Genomic DNA, 20,806 nt, shown 5'->3' on the forward strand with positions numbered 1-20,806 from the left:
TGTAATCTCCCAATGGCTACAAACTAATTTTGTTTTACAAGTTCATAACATTTTACTTGGAAATTTTACCTGTAGAAAGTTATATTTAGGAAATAAAAAAGTGGACATAAATTCATTTATAATAGTTTCATCATACATGATAGCAAAGAAATTAGGTGAATGTGCATAAATAATAAACGATACTACAAAGAAAAGTCAGACAGGATTTGGTGACTTGTTAGATGGTGCTAAGGGCATTGTTTTATGATAAAGTTAGTATTACAAGCTAGAGCTGAAGAAAAATGTATTATAGAAGGCTCTTTGTACTTTTTCCTTCCTTCTGTTGTTTATACCTATGATAAACAATATATTTACATATTTTAATACCATGTTTCAGAAAAATATAAAAACTTTGTATAAAATTAAAACACATAAGGGTTTGTTCTTTTAAGCAGCATTTGGAAATGAATTTTTATAATACTATTTGCATAAAAATAACTTGAAATATAGAAATACTTCAAAATGACAAAAGTTAATTATCTTATTTTTTTATCCATTCATCCACCCTGTCTTTTGATTGGAACATTTAGTCCATTTACATTTAAAGTAAATGTATAAAGTATATGTATATGTATAGCTGATTTGCTTTGTTATAAAGCAGAAACTAACAGACCATTGTAAAGCAATTATACCCCAATAAAGATGTTAAAAAAAATAAAAATAAAAATAAATAAAAGGTGACAACTGCAAAAATAATTAAAAATTTAAAAAATAAATGTTGATAGGTATGTAATTATTTACATTCTGTTACTTGTGTTCTGATTGTTTTTGTAGCTCTTCTCTGTTCCTTTCTGCTTCTCTTTTTATCTTCCCTTGTGATTTGATGACTTTCTTTAGTGTTATGTCTACATTTCTTTTTCTTTATTTTTTGTATATCTGTTATAGTTTTTTGTTTTGTGGTTACCATGAAGGTCATACATAACAACCTATATATATAGCAATCTATTTTAAGTTGATAGTGACTTAAATTTGTGTGCATTCTCAAAGCAGCACATTTCTACTGCCCCTCCATCATTTAATGCTTTTGATGTCATATTTTACATCTTTTTATTTTGTGTGACTCAACTATTTTAGGGATAAATGATTTCACTGTACTTGTCTTTTAACCTTCATGCTAATTTTATAGATATTTGATCCACTACCTTTACTGTATGTTTGCTTTTATCGTGAGATTTTTTTTCTTTCATAAGTTTCTTGTTTCCAGCTATGGCCTTTTCTTTTCCATTTAAAGAAGTCCCTTTAAGGTCAATACCCTCAGCTTCCACCACCATGACCCCTCTGCCAGCACTCCAGCACAACCTTGGGCCAGCAATCCTCTGTGGGAGGGAGCAAAGCGGCCAGTGGCTGGATGGGTAGCTGACGGGGACAATGGGGACAGCAGTGGGGCAGCCTGTGGTCCTGCATACTAGAAAGTGACATCTCCATGGGGCCAGCCTGTAGTACCCACGCATTCTAAGGTGAACAGCAAATTCTGTGTTTATCAGAACACTTCCACTGCTGTACTGAGGACACATGCATTTTCAGTGGGACTTGAAATTCCTGGAGAACTGCTTTTGGTAAAAAGCTGGCAACAATTTCTTTAATATCCATGTCTTAATTTTCTGTTTTGTTGTGTTTCAGAAAGACATCAAGAAACTATGAACAACTTTGGTAATGAACAGTTTGACTGCCATTTCCTGAATAAAGGCTTTACTGCAAGGACATTCTGGACCAAAAAAAAATTAATGAAATTTCTCATTCTGATAATAAGACTGCCTTCTATGTTGTAGACCTGGGAAACATTCTAAAGAAATAACTGAGATTGTTAAAAGCTCTTCCTCTGGTCATCCCCTTTTATGCAGTCAAATGCAATGATAGCAGAACCACAGTGAAGCCCTTAGCTTCCATCAGAACAGGATTTGACTGTGCCTGCATGACCGAAATACAATTGGTGCAGAGTCTCAGGGTGCCTCCAGAGACATGTGAATTCTTGTAAACAAGTGTCTCAGATTAAGTATGTTGCTGATAATGGAATCCAGATGATGACTTTTGATAGTGAAGTTGAGTTGATGAAAGTTGCCAGGGCACATCCAAAGGCAAAGTTGGTTTTGTGTGTTGCCACTGATGATTCCAAAGCAGTCTGTCACCTCAGTGTGAAATTTGGCACCAGAGTCAAAATTAGCAGGCTCCTTTTGGAATGGACAAAAGAGCTAAATATTGACTTCATAGGTGTCAGTTTCCACATGGAAAATGTCTGTACTGATCCTGAGACTTTCATGCAAGCCGTCTCTGATGCCTGCTGTGTCTTTGACATGGTAGCTGAGGTTTATTTCCACATGTATTTGCTTGATGTTGGTGGTAGCTTTTCCGGATCTGAGGATGTTGTGTTTGAGCTGATTCCTTCAGGCATGCTGGTGGGTGGGGTTGGCTACAAAGCCCAGCCTCAACTACTGCTATTATGCTGGTGGGAGGGACTAGCCCCCAGCCAGCTGTCTATGAGACCTGGCTGTAACTGCTGCAGGTGTGCTGATAATGCAGGGCTGGGCCCTGAATGACTGGCTGCAAGGCCTGATGACATCTGTCACAGGAACGCTGGTGTGGGGGGTTGACCAGAGTGGGAGCTACTTTGGAGGGAGACCAGTGCTGGCAGAGGTTGCCCACCATGTGGAGCAAGGCTGGCTCCCTGGAGCAGAAGCCACTTTGAAGAGGCACTAGTCCTGACCAGGGTGGCCTGCCAGGTCTGGGGGGAGTCACTTAGGAGGAGCTGGCCAGGGTGGGTGGTTTGGGTGGGGGAGTCCTCAGGGGAATGCCGGGAAAGAGCACATGGTGTTAGGTTGATGAAGAGTGAGAGAAATGGTACCCACCAGCACCAGGCAAGCTAGGCAGAAGGACTGTTCCAAAAAAATGGAGCCTGCCAGCATTTTTGTCCATGGAGAAAGTCCCACCAGATCCCTGCCCTTCTGGCACACTCCCTAAAATTAGCAAATGAATCTCCTTCTTATATGACCTGGATGTATTTTCAAGCTGTTGCCCCTGTGCTGGGACTTGGAGCAAGTAAGTTTGTGTATGAGCCCTTCAAGAGTAGAGTCTTGGCTTCCCACAACCCTCAGGCTCTCCCAAATATAAGCCCTATATTTTTCAAAGGCAGAAGTATGGGGGCTCATCTTCCAGTGCAAGTCTCCCCTGGTAGGGAGCCCAACATGGGGCTAGACCCCTTGCTCTTCGGGGGACTTCTGCAGGTCCTTAATTGTAGGAAATCTGTCCTGCTAGTCTTCAGGTTGTTCTCAGAGATAGTTGTCCTATATGTAGTTGTAGTTTCCGTAAGTTCTTGGGATAACGTGAGCTCAGGATCTTCCTACTCCACCATCTTGATCCAGACACTCTAGTATCTCATTTTTTTAATTTCTCTTTTTTATTACCAGTTAGGTTAAGCTTTTTTATAATGTATTTATTAGCCCATGCATTTTTAATTGTGAATGTACTTGTGAATCAATGTTGATGTTTCTCTTTTTTTTAAACTTTTGATCCCCTTCACTCATTTCTCCTACCCTGACCTCTTGCCTCCAGCAAACACCAATCTGTTGTCTTTATCTATGAACTTGGTTTTTTATTTTGTTTTGTTATTTTTTAATCCACATATAAGATAGATCAGATGGTATTTGTCTTTCTCTGTCTTACTTATTTCACTTAGCACACTACTCTCTTGAGCCCAAAGCATGGAGAAGAGTTCCCTTGTTGTTTGTGTTCGATGTATATATGGGTTTTTTTTTGACATATTAAAAATATAGGCACTCACTTTTATTTATAAGTGTTATTATGCCATTTGTTGGAATAAGGGTATCCTAGTGCAGTGCCTTGATCATAGGAGGCTCCAATAGCCAGAAGTAAGTGCATAAGTAATTTGGGAAGCAAAAATACAGAACTAAGAACCAGTGGCCTTGGCACAGCCATGATGCTTTGAAGAAATGGAGAAACTGCCTTGGGTTATTTGCAGAGGTACTCTTCAGATGTCATCAGAAACTGTTTCCATGAGAGCAACTTCCACACTATGACAGATGAAAAAGATAGTCACCCAGCAACACAACCTCAAAAGGCATGACAGAAATTTGTCACATACCCAAGAAGAAGGCAGACATAGAAGTGAGAAGTCCTTCAATTACCATCCTACTCCTGCCTCACAAAGCCACAAGGACAGAAGAGCCACAGCCAAGAGCCCTGCCACCCTCTGCACCATGCTGCATTTCATCAATTGAGACTGCTTTAATTTCACTTCCTGTAGAGACTAGAAGAATAATTTCTGAATCAGTACATATTTTTATTTCCTATGAAAATTTATAGAACTTATATGAGGGTTTTTTTTAATGTACAGCTTTGGGACTAAACTAAAAAATATTCTTATGCTTCATTTAAATCAACAAAGGCCACTTGTGCTTATAAGATATAGTTTGAAAGATCATGAACTGGAAAGAATTTTGGCAAGTACGGATAAAACCTGATTCTATACTTATTTGGAATTCAGCACTAACCTTTCATAATCTAATGCAAATAAACATCTATTGAAATACAAGTAAAATGATACACTCAGTTTCTACTGTAAAACTTAGAGTTTGGCAGCTCATTAACTACAAAGGAAAAAAGATTACTAGAAGCTTTTTAAATAATTGAAAGAAGTAATGGATGCCATAAGCCTCCTCAAATTGTGTAAAAGATTTATAGTTTGATCTGCCAAATGATAACTGGCAGACTATTAAACTGCGTGAAAAATGAGGTATGTTATTTTCTGCATAATGTAACTTGCATAACAATGAAAAGTGTTTGTTAAGGAATGCTTCTGCTTTAGTTCTTGTTCACTCCCTTTAACTCCAGAAAGTGTGTTTAATGTAAACCCTTAGATTGATATTATGCTGACCATCTTCATGTAGTACTATGAACTGTTTAGACTAAGCACTAGACTCAGAGTAAAAGGTATTTAAATACAGTACCAGAGTATTCATTACTTTGCTGTATGACTGCAGACAGCTCTGTCTTTGAACAGACCCCCAACTCTCCAATTTATCTTGATAACTAACATAACTTGCTATTGAGCATAAACTTCATTGGATAAAAAATCAAGCTCTCATTACAGTTTCCCATGATATCTTTGACAGCACCACACAATGATGGTAATTTTGATATATAATATAATCCATTTTACCAAAAACATTTATTGAGGGTTCCACATGTGTTTAAAGCCATTCTAAGAGCTTTACTCATTTAATCTTCTCATGAACCTAAAGACTAGATCTTATTATGAACCGCTCTTAGGAAAAGGGGAAATTGAGCCAGAGAGATGTTATGTAACTTATCCAAGGTCAAAGCTGCTAAAGTGTGGAGTCTATATTTTATGCCAGGCAGTTTGACTCAAGAGAGATCAAATCTAAGGCCAAATGGATAATGCTCTAGGCACACTCTGTTTACCTCTTGAGGATCAGACTCTGTCCTAAGCACTTTGCACACAATAACTCATTACATTTAGTAATGAAAATAAAAACAAAAATAAAGAAATGGGACCTAATGAAACTTAAAAGCTTTTGCACAGCCAAGGAAACCATAAACAAGATGAAAAGACAACACTCAGAATGGGAGAAAATATTTGCCAGTGAATCAACAGACAAAGGATTAATCTACAAAATATATAAACAGCTCATGGAGTTCAATATCAATAAAACAACCCAATCAAAAAATGGGCAGAAGACCTAAATAGACATCTCTCCAAGGAGGACATACAGATGGCCAAGGGGCACAAGAAAGGATGTTCAACATCACTGATTATTAGAGAAATGCAAATCAAAACTACAATGAGGTATCACCTCACACCAGTCAGAATGGCCATCATCAAAAAATCTACAAACAGTAAATGCTGGAGAGGGTGTGGAGAAAAGGGAACCGTCTTGCACTGTTGGTGAGAATGTAAATTGATACAGCCTCTACGGAGAACAGTATGGAGGTTCCTTAAAAAACTAAAAATAGTACCATATGACCCAGCAATCCAATTACTAGGCATATACTCTGAGAAAACCATAATTCAAAAGGACACATGTACCCCAATATTCGTTGCAGCACTATTTACAATAGCCAGGACATGGAAACAACCTAAATGTCCATTGACAGATGAACAGATAAAGAAGATGTGGTACCTATATACAATGGAATATTACTCAGCCATAAAAAGGAATGAAATTGGGTCATTTGTAGAGATGTGGTTAGACCAAGAGTCTGTCATACAGAGTGAAGTAAGCCAGAAAGAGGAAAAACAAATATTGTATATTAACACATATATGTGGAATGTAGAAAAATGGTACAGATGAACATATTTGCAAGGCAGGAATAGAGACACAGACATAGAGAAAGGACATGTGGACACAGTGGGAGAGGAGAGGGTTGGACAAACTGGGAGACTAAGAATGATATATATACAGTACCATACGTAAAATAGGTAGCTAGTGGGAACATGCTATAAAGCACAGGAAGACTAGCTCAGTGTTCTGTGACAACCTAGATGGGTGAGGTAGGGGGGTGGGAGGGAGGTCCAAGAGGAAGGGAATATATGTATACATATAGCTGACTCACTTCATTGTACAGCAGAAACTAACACAACATTGTAAAGCAATTATACTCCATTAAAGAAAAGTTAAAAAAAAAAAAACCTATTACACAGAATTAACCCAATTTTAGAATTTAAAAAAGAAAAAAGTATCAGAAGTTTAGTAACTTGCTTATAGTCATATTATGCAATAATTAGTGAATCCTGAATCCATCTGCCTGATTCAAAAGCCCGTGCTACTGACAAGGAGAATGTACGGCCAGCTTCAGTTTACTCCAATTTTATGAGTTGTATTAAATAGAGAAATCACAGCTATTTACCCAAGTCAAACTTTTTTTTTTCTTTTTCTTTTTATTTGGATTTCAAAAATCAAATAGACTGCACAGTAAAAGGAAAAATAGACAAATGTGCTAGGAATGAAAATATATCAGTTATACAGACTCCAAAATTACAACCAAACCCTCAGGGTGTTGAAATCCCTCTGACCTGCCTGAGCTTGGTTAAGAGGAAGACTGGCACTGGGAGTCCATTCAAGCCTCCAGGCAAAGCTCCCTGTGTATAGGCACTTCAAAAAGGAGATGGGGAAGGACAAGAGAAGAACATCAATATTTTTTTTTTTTTTATGTCAGCCAAAGCACTCTCTACTGCATGCTGCAGAATGCAAAAGAAATCAACTGTATCTCTATATGTAGTCAGTTATCAATGATTCCAGGTAACAGTGCAGCCATAATATGGGGTACCAATGTATCTCTTAACTTTGACCAAGATGGTCACCTTATCACTGTTACTTTTGGCCTGCATTCTGTAATTACAGCTGACATCAAGTCACCAACTGGTGTTAAGGTTTTTCTTCAATGTTGTTTCCCACTAGGTAAGCTCCATATTTATTTTTCTATTTTCAGATTTTTCGGAACGTATATATATGTACACAGAAAAGAATTATTTTTGCATAAATTATTCAAAGCCAGACAGACAGACCAATAATAAAAAAGCTGATTAGAAAAGAAATACTATTGTTAATCAACTTTAAAGCTCAGAAATCAAATGATACATAAACAATTGCTGATAACTCTGCAACATTAACTTGCTTTTTGGAGTGGATTGATGTTTAAGATAATGTTCATCTGCTGGTACATCTGCCATTAAAACTCATGGATACAGAGGCTTTCTCTAAGCTTTACTATCCAAATAACTCCCCCTATGCAAGGGGCCACAAACTAATTTAGCTCTGTACCTTAGACTTCAAAGTAAGTGATTTTCATCAAATTCTAGATCTTGGACCACTTCCTTCCCCCAAATGCATGTAGAAAATAAGTATATTCTTCCTTTTTTTACTTACTTCCTGACTAGAATTCTAGCAGGGAACTGCGTTTCTGACTCATAATTGCTATAGCAGTATGCTTCTGAATTTGACCTTTGATAGAGAAACAAAAAGAGAATGACAGCACCATGATTTTCTATTCTTTATTCCCATAACAGACTGAAAAACCCCAACCCTGATTAAAATTAAATTTGTCAAAAGGCATTACACAGCAACATTCTTTGAATATATATACCCCTGCAAAAAATAATTTCAATAGCAGACCACAAAGACATATCTATGTGTCTGATTTCAAGTGTATTTTATCAGATACATTTAAACTATCATGGGAATAATTATGAAGCAAACAAATTATTAGTTGCAAAACAAGTGGAAACTCTTCAGTTTCATTTGTAAAATAATGGTAATATTATTCACCTTAAAGAGCTATCATGAGGATTAAATGAGACCATGTGTGCAAAGTATTTAACATAGTGCTGGTACACACTGGGCACATAACAAGTGTTAAGTATTGATACTGAGTAGGACTGTTACCCACATGGTCTCCTTAAGAGTGATTGACACTATGACTCCAAGTACCACTAAATATGAACAGCTTCCACGTGTGCATTTCTAGACTATAAATGTCTCTGAACTTCAGAAAAATATATATGTGACAACTGTACATCTCTACTTGGATGTTTCTAAAGCATGCGCAGCTCAGTGTGCTGGAAATAGAGTTTTACATTTTCATCAAACCAAATATAATTCACCTCCATTCAAAAATCTGTGAGTTGTCCTAGATTTTCTCTCTTTTACATCACACACATAATGTCTCCTGTTGATTGAACTTTCTAAGTATATTCCATGTCTATATCTCCTTATCCATATTACCACTGCCATTGGTGTAGTTCAAGATCTGATCATTTCTTGCCTGGATTCCTGCCATCCTTTTTAATTGGTTTTTCAGCTTCCATGTGTGGCCCCTTCAACATATCTTCTACACTGCCACTAAAGCTGCCAAATGCAAATCTGACCATGTTACTCACTGGTAAAATACTTCAGTGACTCCCAATTACCTACAGAATAGAGATCAAATTCTTTAATGTCTGGATCTCTTGGAAGACAATAAATATCACCTTCTTACCTGCCAAATTGGAAAGATAATAAGAAATAAAATACAAGAATGAGAAATAGGTAACTAAAACACCTCCTTTATTACTGATGAAGCTATGATGAATATATAGTTTATACTAGCAGTCAAGTGTGTCTCTTAACCTTGAATCCTATAATCAGAAAATTTACCCTCCCAGCCCCAGGCAGAGCTAAACTAGAGCAAGTCTTCCCACCCTGGAGAAGGTGCTCCCTGCTGGCAGTATACTACAAGAGGAACAATGGTTTCCCCTAGGAGTTTTACAGTTTCAGGTCTTATGTTTAAGTCTTTAATCCATTTTGAGTTGATTTTTGTGTATGGTTTAATATAAGTATACAATTTCATTCTTTTGGATGTGGATATCCAGTTGTCCTAACAATATATGTTGAAGAGACTATCCTTTGAGTATTCTTGGTTCCCTTGTTGACTCGTGATGTACACCTGAGTTTATTTTTGGGCTCTCTATTCTGTTGCATTGGTCTATATGTCTGTCTTTATGCCAGATATTAGTCTGGCAATGACTTGTTGGATATGACAGCAAAAGCATAGGCAACAAAAACAAAAAATAGATTAGTGGGACTGCATCAAATCAAAAAGCTTCTACAAAGCAAAGAATGATGAACACAATAAAAAGGCAGCCTATGGAATGGGAGAAAATATTTGCAAACTATATACCTGAGAAAAGGTTAATAACCAAAACACACAAGGAACCCCTCCAACTTAATAGTAAAAAAATAAATGACACAATTTTTAAAAATGGGCAGAGGACTTGAATAGACATTTCTCAAAGAAGATATACAAATGGTCAACAGTCACATGAAAAGATACTCAACATGACTAATCATCAGTGAAATGTAAATCAAAACCACAATGAGATATCACCTCACACTTGTTAGGATGGCTGTTACCAACAAAACAAAACAAAACAACAACAACAAAAAAAGAAATGACAGGTGTTGATGAGGATGTAGAGAAATTGTGCACTGTTGGTGGAAATTTAAATGGTGCAGTCACTATGGAAAACAGTATGGAGTTTCCCCAAAAGATTAAAAATAGTAATACCATATGATCCAGCAATCCTAATTATGGATATTTATCCAAAACAAATGAAATAACTGTCTCAAAGAGATATCTGCATTCCCATGTTCCCAGAATTATTCACAGTAGCCAAGATGTGGAAGCAACTTATTATCCATCAATGGGTGAATGGATAAAGAAAATGTAGTATACATATCAAATGAAAATATGTAGTATACATATTAGCCCTGAAAAAAGGAAGAAAATACTGCCATATTTGACAATATGGATTAATCTTGAGGACATTATGCTAAGTGAAATAAACCACTCATTGAAGGATATACTGCATGATACCACTTATATGAGTTATCTAAAATAGTCAAACACATAAAAACAGAGAGTAGAATGGTGGTTTCTCGGGGCCTAGGGGAGGGGGAAATGGGGAGTTGCTTTTCAATAGGTACAAAATTTCAGTTATGCAAGATAATTAGCTTTTAGATATCTGCTGTATAGCATTGATTCTATAGTTGACAATACTGTGTTTTGCACTTAAAATTTGTAAAGAAAATAGATCTTTACCACAGTGAAAAAATCTTATGACAGTGAAAAAAAATTAAGTTTAAAAAGAGGAGGAATGGTGAAGATATGCCAATACTTCCGTTTAAATATATCTAAATTTACCTCTCAAAGAGGTGGTTCCACACAACCTCCTTAGAGTAGAGTGAGTTAGTAAGGCTGGGTATGTCACCCGGTGGAGCTCCTGTCACTTGGAAGAAAAATCAGGTATGCTCTTCCCTAACAAGGAGTCTGGCAGACCAAGGCCTTTGTGATCTGACCTCTAGCAGCTACTCCTATAGCCTCATCCTCTGACACTCCCTGTCACTCAGTGTAAGTTCTGCTATCAATTTCAAAGTGTGCTTCATAGATTGATAAAAGGTTATAAACCAAAAAAAAAAAAAAAAAAGGATGGTAATAGAGGAAATTCTGTGATCAAGCAATTTTGCAAAGTGCTGGATCAGATAAAGAGCTTTCTTCACTGTAGGTATTTTCAGATCTTTTAATATACTAATGGGTATTGTGACTTTCCAGGAAGGGGATAGACAATACACGTGTTACCAGATCATCTTACAGGATGTTTTCTGAGGCGTACTTTGGAAAATGCTACTGTAGTAAAAACATTCCACTCACAGTTCTGAATATATCTTGTTCTCTCATGTCTCTAAACCACTGGACATGATGTCCCCACTGCTTCCGGTCCTTAACCAACTCCCCACAGCTCTTTAAGACTAGATCCAAGAATCACCTCTTTAACCTTTTTCAGTCCTTAGACTTTCCTCCTTATTTTCCTACTTCTGTATTTCTTTAGAGCTTCAGACTCTTACAATCATGAATTTTCACTTTGTATTACTGTTGGTTTCATTTGATTTTCCATCTTACCAAATTGAAGATACTAGAGTTTAGAAAATATTTTATCTTTGTATCTTAAAATGTTAGGCATTTGCTAAATCATTGTAGAAAGAAGAATGCACTCGGACTTGGGTGTCAGTTCTAATTTAACATGATGCTCTGTGCCTGCTACTTGCTTGGCTCACAACCCTTGTCTCAACCACCTGCCCAGTGCCAAATTCCAGTCACCCTGAACTTAATTCCGCTCAGCCCTGTTTCTTTTCTCTCTGGCTTTCCCATATACTGTTCTCTCTTTCTGGAACCCCCTAAAGCTTCTGTCCACTGAACCCCTTATTTATTTTTCATGCATTTTAGTCCTTCTAAGATCTCCCATAATGAGATAAGATGACCTTGTACGGGTCTCAAAGTCCAGTTTATCTATCTCCAACATATGTTATTGCAATTGCTTATTTAATTGTATATTCTATGTAAATGCAGGGACCATGTCTATCTTGCTCACTAATATGTCTCCATTGCTTAGCACAGTATCTGATACATTGTAGGTGAGTAACAACTAGTCATTAAATGAATGAACAATTAGTTTATGCTTCTCACCCAGGCTCCAGACAATAGTCTGAAATTTTATGACATTTATTTAATCAATGTCCCACTACCCTGTCTGTTTTTAGGTAAGGTGATAGGTGCATATTTTACTTTTACTTTTCTTGTTTCTTATTCCCAATGCTTCTGTCTATAATTTGTCACCTGTATGCTGGGACATGACTTACAAATCAGTCCCTACTTCTTCCATGTCATGCCGCAGTCTTCCTCTACAAATTATAGCTTAAAGTTTCCTCAGGTTAACTAGAGCATACAAAAGGCTGAGAAACTCTGCAATGGCTTGTTTCCATTGACATTAAAATAATAGGTCACACTATATCCAGAAAATCCATGTGGAAATGGCAGTCTGATATATTTCTTCAGAGAGCAAAACAATTACAGACAAGCAATTTTCTTTCCCAAGGGACTAGTAAAATGCTTTGCCCATGTCATCTTCCAATATTTTATGTTGTGGTGAGTGACTACACCTTTTCTATCCAATTAGACAGACCTTCAACAAGCTGAATAGTAAATAGCTAACCAGTCAAGTTAGAAACATATGTGAGCATATAACCCTGAACCACTGTTTTTCAAAATTGACCACATACAGGAAAGCTATGGAATACCCTCCTCAACAAATGTGAAGGAAATCCTATTAATATATTTATTATCTGTTCATCTAGTGTTTATTGGAAATTGTTTTGATATTATTTTAAATAAGGAACATGGTTAGGTTAAAAACCTTAAAGGGGGCAAAACTAATAGGACACAGTTTCCTGAAACCACAACGGTTCCCACAAAGCAAAAATATACTGCTTTATTTAAACTTGAGACCTTATTTTTTTATTATTTTCTCCTGTAACATACGTTTATTAATGAAAATTTGTGAAATAAAATTCATCTGAAAACCCACTATAGAAATGTTAGAACCATGTGGGGCTGGAATTATGTGTACGTATTTGGAATACATAGCGAATAAGCGATTTAGTATGGAGGGTGGTTGAGAGTTATCAACCTGGAGCCTTCTTGACAAGGAATATAGGATTAGTTCTATACAAAATAGTGAATTAAGTGAAATTTTGGTTATCCTAATTTCTAAAATGTCTCCTTAGCCTTCTTCTTTAGCTAAGCCTTAATAATTCCTTCCTTCTGTAATTACACTTATATCTCCACCCACCCATGCCATGGCCAACTCCAGATTCTCCCCACATCGATTCACCCTGCATATAACTCACAGATTTTCTTTTTCAAAATCAATGTGATGGTGTCAGTCTTCACATTAAACACATTTAAATCTGCTATTGTCAACTCTTTGATATACGTACTAGGTCTTTGATATTCTAACCTTGACTTCTCTAACCTAATTTTTCAGGGTTTAAATAAGACAAAGAAAATGAACTCACTGAAGCTTTAGAAATAGTTATTGTAATAATAACTATTATTATAATGATGAAGATGTTAGATAAATCTTTAAATTTTTAAAAAAATTCCAATTATTAAAGTGAAAATAATATGACCTTGGATGAAAATTTACAATGTACAAAAAGATATACAGAATATGACCCACACTCTCCCAACCAAAGTTAACCACTATTAATACGTTGTAATACAGCTTTCCACAATCTGTTTTTCATATGTAATTATGTAGTCTAAATTAACAAAGGTATTTAATTTAAAAGGGGCAGAAAAACATTTATGATAATTTAAACAATGAGAGTGTATGGGGCACAGAAATATATATGAAAAGTACATGATAAACAGTAATTTGTGTATTTCCCCACCTCATAGTGGTTCCCTCATACTTGGTAATTACCTAGGGAATGTATTCAATATAAGCATCCTCCAATGTGGCTAGGGGACCATGCATTGGGCATATGTGACTGTGGTAGGTAGAGACTGTATATTTCCTTTCCTTGATTTTAATTTTCTTTATGGCACTTAACACCATTACGATGGTCTCAATGTTTGTGTCCCCCCAAATTTCACATGTTGGAGTTCTAAATCCCAATGTGATGGTGTCAGAGATGAGGCCTTTGGGAGGTGCTTAAGTCATGAGGATGGAGCCATACTACACTTTTTTCGCAGCTTTATTGAAGTATGATTAATAATAAAAATTGCATATATTTAAGGTGTACAGTAGGATGTTTGGATATATGTATATAAGGTGAAATCATTTCCTCAGTCAAGCTAATTAAAATCTCCATTACCTCACATAGTTACCATATTTTTGTGTACGTTGTGAGAAAACTTGAGATCTACCTCTTAGTAAATTTCAAATATGTGATAAATTATTAACTATAGTCACCATGCTATACTTTGGGCCCCCAAGAACATGCTTATCTTATAACTAAAATTTTGTACCCTCTGACCAACATCTCATTTCCACCACCAGCCCAGCCCCCGACCCCTGATAAACACCATTCTAGTCTCTGTTATGAGTTCAACTATTTTAGATTCCACACATAAGGGAGATAATGCAGTATTTATCTTTCTGTGTTTGGCCATCTCACTTAGCCTAATGTTCACCAAGTTCATCCATGTTGTCACATATGGCAGGATTTTTCTATTTTTTAAGACTGAATAATATTCTATTCGGTATATATACTACATTTTCTTTATACTCACCTGTTGATGAATGCTTTGGTTGTTTCCATATCTTGGCTATTATGAATAATGCTGGAAAGAATGTGGGAGTTTCAGATATCTCTTTAAGATACTTGTTTTATTTCCTATGGATATATATCCAGCATGGGATTGCTGGATCATACTGTAGTTCTATTTTAATTTTTGAGGAACCTCCATACTGTTTTCCATAAAGGTTGTACAAGTTTACATTCCTACCAACAGTGTCCAATGGTTCCTTTTTCTCTATGTCTTCATCAAACTTTTTGTTTTGTTTCGTTTTGTTTTTAAATGAAAGTCATCCTAACAGGAACGAGGTAACATCTCATTGTAGTTTTGATTTGAATTTCCCTGGCTATTAGTGATGTTAAACATATTTCATATACCTGCTGGCCATTTGTATCTCTTCTGTGGAAAAAATGTCAGTTCAGGTTCTTTGCACATTTCTTTTCTGGGTATTTTTTTATATTGAGTTTTATGATATATCAGATATTACATATATATATATATATATATATATATATATATATATATATACACACATATATATATGGTATTAACCCCTTATTAGATATATGGTTTGAAAATATTTTCTTCCATTCCATAAGTTGCCTTTTCCTTTTGTTGATTGTTTCCTTTGCTGTGCAGAAACTTTTTAGTTTGATGTAGTCCCATTTCTCTATTTTTCTTTTGTTCCTTGTGCTTTTAGGTGTCATATCCAAAAAATCGTTCCCAAGACCATACAAAGCAGCATTTCTACTATGCCTTTTTATAGGAGTTTTATAGTTCAGGTCTTATGTTTAAGACTTTAATCCATTTCTAGTTCACTTTATGTATGGTGTAAGATATAGGTCCAGGTTCCGTCTTTTGCTTGTCATTATCAAGTTTTCCCTACATTGTGTATTGAAGAGACTATCCTTTCCCAATTGTATATTCTTGGCTCCCTTGTCAAGTATTAGCTTACTGTATATACACATAGATTTATTACTGGGCTGTCAATTGTGTTCCATTCATCTAATTATTTTTATGCAAGTACCACACCATTTTGATCATTATAGATGTTAAATATAGATTGAAATCAGGGCTTCCCTGGTGGCGCAGTGGTTGAGAATCTGCCTGCCAATGCAGGGGACACGGTTCGAGCCCTGGTCTGGGAAGATCCCACGTGCTGCGGAGCGACTGGGCCCGTGAGCCACAACTACTGAGCCTGCGCGTCTGGAGCCTGTGCTCCGCAACGGGAGAGGCCACGATGGTGAGAGGCCCGCGCACTGCGATGAAGACTGGCCCCCACTTGCCACAACTAGAGAAAGCCCTCGCACAGAAACGAAGACCCAAACACAGCCAAAAATAAATAAATAAATAAAATTTAAAAAAAAACGACCTCTAATGCTTAAAAAAATATATATATATATATATATAGATTGAAATCAGAAAGTGTGAGTCCTCCAGTTTTCTTGTTCGGGGTTACTTTGGTTATTTGGGGTCTGGTGTGGTTCCACCCAAATTTAAAGAAAAAATTCTACTTCTGTGAAAAATGCCATGGAAATTTAAATAGGAATTGCATTGAATCTACAGATCGCTTTTGATAGTATGGATATTTTAACAATATTAGTTCTTCCAATCCATGAACATGGGATATCATTCCATTTATTTGAATCTTCTTCAGTTTCTTTCATCAAAGTCTATTTTTCATTGTATGTATCTTTCCCCTCCTTGATTCAATTCATTCCCAAGTATTTTATTATTTTTGATGTAATTGTAAATGGGATTGTTTTCATTATTTCCTTTTCAGATAGTTCTTTGTTATTGTATAGAAACACAACAAATTTAGGGGGGTTGATTTTGTATCTTACAACTTTACTGAATTTGCTCATTAGTTCTATCATTTGTGTGTTTGTGTGTGTGTGTGAAACCTTAGGATTTTCTTTGTATAAGATTATATTCAGCAGAGACTGCTTTACTTTTTCCTTTCCAACTTGAATCCCTTTTATATCTTTTTCTTGACCAATTGCTCTGGTTAAAACATCCAGTATTGTTAATAGGAGTGGTGAGAGTGGACATCCTTGTCTTGTTCCTGATCTTAGATAAAATGTTTCCTGTTTTTTAAGCTTTTTTTTTTTTTTTTTTTAATGAGGATCTTGAATCAGATGCGTATGTTTGATTGATTGATTGATTGATTTTGGCTGTGTTGGGTCTTCGTTTCTGTGCGAGGGCTTTCTCCAGTTGTGGCAAGCGGGGGCCACTCTTCATTGCGATGCGCGGGCCTTTCACCATCGCGGCCTCTCTCGTTGCGGAGCACAGGCTCCAGACGCGCAGGCTCAGCAGTTGTGGCTCACGGGCCCAGCCGCTCTGCGGCATGTGGGATCTTCCCAGGCCAGGGCTCGAACCCGTGTCCCCTGCATTAGCAGGCAGATTCTCAACCACTGCGCCACCAGGGAAGCCCTGTTTCCTGTTTTTTACCGTTGAGTATGGTAGTAGCTGTGGGCTTTTCTTATATAATACCTATTATAGAAGGTATGTTCCTTCTATACGCACCTTGTAGAGAGTTTTTATGTTCAATTTGTCAAATATTTTTTTCATAATCTATTGAGATAATCATATGTTTATCCTTTATTTTGTTAATGTAGGGTATCACGTTGATTGATTCCCCATCCCTGCATCACATTTGATTATGTTGCATGATCCTTTTAGTGTGCTGTCAAATTCAGTTTAGTAGTAGTTTGTTAAGGATTTTTGTGTCTGTATATATCAGAAATACTGGCCTGTAGTTTTCTTGGCTTGTGGCATCCTATCCAGCTTTGTTATCAGGTAATTCTGGTTGTACAAAATGAGTTTGGGAGTGTATCCTCCTCTTCCATTTTTTGAAAGAGTTTGAGAAGTATTCGTGTTAATTCTGCATTAAAGTTTTGTTGAAATTCACCAGAGAAATCATCTGGCTCTGGACTTTTCTTTTTGGGAGGTTTCTCATTACTGACTCAAACTCCTTACTCACTAATGGTCTGTACAAATTTTCTATTTCATTCTGATCCAGGCTTGTTAGATTGTATGTTCCTAGAAATGTATACATTTCTATTAGGTTATCCAATTTTTTGGTGTATAATTGTTCACAGTAGTCACTTATGATTCACTGTATTGTGATATCAGTTGTAATGTTCCTTGTCACATTGCTGAATTTGAGACATCTATCTTTTTGTCTTAGTCTACCTAAAGGTTTGCCATTTGTTCATCTTTTCAAAAAAACAACTCAGTTTCATAGATTTATTGTATTTTGTTTCTAGCCTCTATTTCATTTATTTCTGCTCTGATTTTTATTTCCTTCCTTCTACTTATTTTGGGCTTAGTTATTTTTGTAGTTCCTTTAGAAGCAAAATTAGGCTATTTGAGTTCTTTCCTTTTTCTTACTGAAATTATTTATTATAAACTTGTGTCTTAGAACTGCTATTGTGCATCCCATATGTTTTGGTATATTGTGTTTCCATTTCTGTTTGTCTCAAGATATCTTTTAATTTCCCTTTTGATTTCTTCTTTGATCCATTGGCCTTAAGTAGTATGTTTTGTTTTGTTTTCTTTTCTATTTGTTATAATTAACATACAATATTACATTAGTTTCAGGTGGACAACATAGTGATTGAATATTTTTATGTATTATGAAATGATCAAAAGAATAAGACCAGTTACCATCTTGCAGTATATAAAGTCATTGAAATATTATTGACTCCATTCCCTTTGTGTACAGTACGTCCTCTGACTTATTTTATAGCAGAAAGTTTATACCTCTTAAGCCATTCACCTACTTTGTCTGTCCCTCTACAACCCTCCTCTCTGGCAACCACCAGTTTATTCTCTATAACCATGAGTCTGTTTCTGTTTGGTTTGGTTTGGCTGGTTGGTTTGGGTTTTTAGATTCCACATATTAGTGAAAAAATATGGGATTTGTTTTTCTCTGTCTGATTTATTTCATTTAGCCTAATACCCTCTAGGTCCATCCATGTTGCCACAAATGCCTAAGTAATATGCCATTGTATATATATATCACATCTGCTTTATTCACTGTTTTGCTTTCCATTTGCCTGGAGAATTTGGAGTATTTTTTTCCATCCCCTCACTTTAAGCCAATGTGTTCTTGAAATTTAAATGAATCTCTTGTAGGTAGCATACAGTTTTTGTTTGTTTGTTTTAAATTCATTCATTCAATGTCTTGTGATTGGAGAACTTAGTCCATTTACATTTAAAGAATTATTGCTAGGTAAGGATTTTCTATAGTCTTTTTGTTAATTTTTTTTTTTTTTAGTTCATTTGTTTCTTTCTCCCTTGCTGTTTTCCCTTGTGATTTGATGATTTTCCATACTGACATACATTGATTCCTTTATTTTTATCTTTTGTGTGTCTGCTATAGGTTTTTGGTTTGTGGTTAACATGACGCTTTCATAAATGCCTTGTGGTTATAACAGTCTATTTTAAGCTGATAATAACAACTTCAATTTCATACAAAACTATTTTACTTCTGCTCTATTTTGTTTATGATGGCACAATTTAACATCTTTTAAATTACATATTCATCAACAAGTTATTATAACTGTACTTTTTCTTTTCAAGTTTATACTAGTATTAAAAGTGATTTACACACCACCATTACGTTAAAACAGTATGTTGAATTTGACTATATACTTGTCTTTACCAGTGAGTTTTGTACTTTTGTTTTCGTGTTACTAAATTAGCTTCATTTCAGTTTCATTTCTCCCTTTTGAATTTCTTTTAAAGCAGGTCTAGTGATGATGAACTCCCTCAGCTCTTTTTTGTCTGGGAAAGTCTTTATCTCTCCATTTCTGAAGGACAACTTTGCCAGCTAAAATATTCTTGCTTGACTTTTTTTTTTTTCTTTCAGCACTTTAAATATATCATTCCACAGTCTCCTGGCCTGCAAGGTTTCTGCTGAGAAATCCACTGGTAGTCTTTATGGGTGTTTCCTTTTGTGTGATGTGTCTCTTTTCTCTTGCTGCTTTCAAAATTCTCTGTCTTTTGACAGTTTGATTTGTCAGTGAAATCCTCTTTGAGTTGAATATTATTTTGCACCTTTGATCTTCATGCACTTGCATGTTCATATCTGTCTCCAGATTTGGAAAGATTTCAGCCATTATTTCTTTAAATAAATTTTCTACCCCTTTCTCCCTTTCTTCTACATCTGGAACTCCCATATGCAAGCTTTAGTTCACTCTATGGTATACTATAAATCTTGCAGGCTTTCTTAGATTTTCTTATTCTGCTTGATCAAATCTGATGCTGACACTCTATTCTATTTTTCATTTCATTCAATGTATTCTTCAGTTCTTAAATTTCTATATTTTTAATGATTTCTATTTGTCTGTTGAACTTCTCATTTTACTTATGTATTCGTTGCTGATTTCATTGAGTGGTCTATTTGTCGTTTTTTGTAACTCATTGAACGTCCTTGAAACAATTGTTTTGAATTCTTTGTCAGGTACTTTGTAGATTTCCTTTTTAGAGGGTGAGTTACTAAAAAGTTACTGTGTCCCCTGTGTGCCTTTGGTGGTGTCATATTTCCTTGATTGTTCATGTTCCTTAAAGTCTTGCATTACTGTCATTACATTTGAAAAGGCAGTCACTCCTCCAGTCTTTACTGATTGGTTTTGGTTTTCATAGAGAAATACCTTCACTAGTCAGCCTAGCTGGAGATTCTGAGGCTTTCTCAGACCTTATCTATGAATGCACCTGCTCCACACCTCTTGTTACCTCTTGAGAGGGAATTTTTAATTGTATGCCTTCTCTCAATCCTGCAAAACCAGACTGGATATTGAGAGCCTCCCATTTGTTTTCCTTAGGGCAGTGCCTGAAATGCTTAAGTGTGTGTGTCTTCTCCCAATCCCACAGAGTTGGCCAGCTTTCTGTGCATGCTTGTTAACCATCTGCAAAGGCTTGTTATCATTGTCCATGGGCCACATGGAGAATCTAAAATTGGGGTAAGGGTGAGGAACACAAGTAGTAAGGGTGCTCATGTGCCAGTTGGAAGAGTCACAGGTGAGGCATCCTAAGTGGCTCATGGGTGGGCTTTTTGATGGAGTCCACAAACCTTCTGCTTGTCCTTTGATGAATTCTGAGACCAGCGTCT

At 36.1% G+C, this 20,806-nt stretch overlaps 1 protein-coding gene and 1 pseudogene across 1 annotated transcript in view; one reads left to right on the forward strand and one right to left on the reverse strand.

The window, feature by feature from the left end:
• Nucleotides 1-20,806, reverse strand: part of CNBD1 (cyclic nucleotide binding domain containing 1) — a 404,631-nt gene that overhangs the window by 144,112 nt on the left and 239,713 nt on the right. The gene's annotated exons all lie outside the window — the stretch shown is intronic.
• On the forward strand, nucleotides 1,677-2,573 carry LOC103012866 (ornithine decarboxylase-like; annotated as a pseudogene).

The sequence above is a fragment of the Balaenoptera acutorostrata genome, chromosome 17 (assembly GCF_949987535.1).
Source record: "Balaenoptera acutorostrata chromosome 17, mBalAcu1.1, whole genome shotgun sequence".
Taxonomy (NCBI): Eukaryota; Metazoa; Chordata; class Mammalia; order Artiodactyla; family Balaenopteridae; genus Balaenoptera; species Balaenoptera acutorostrata.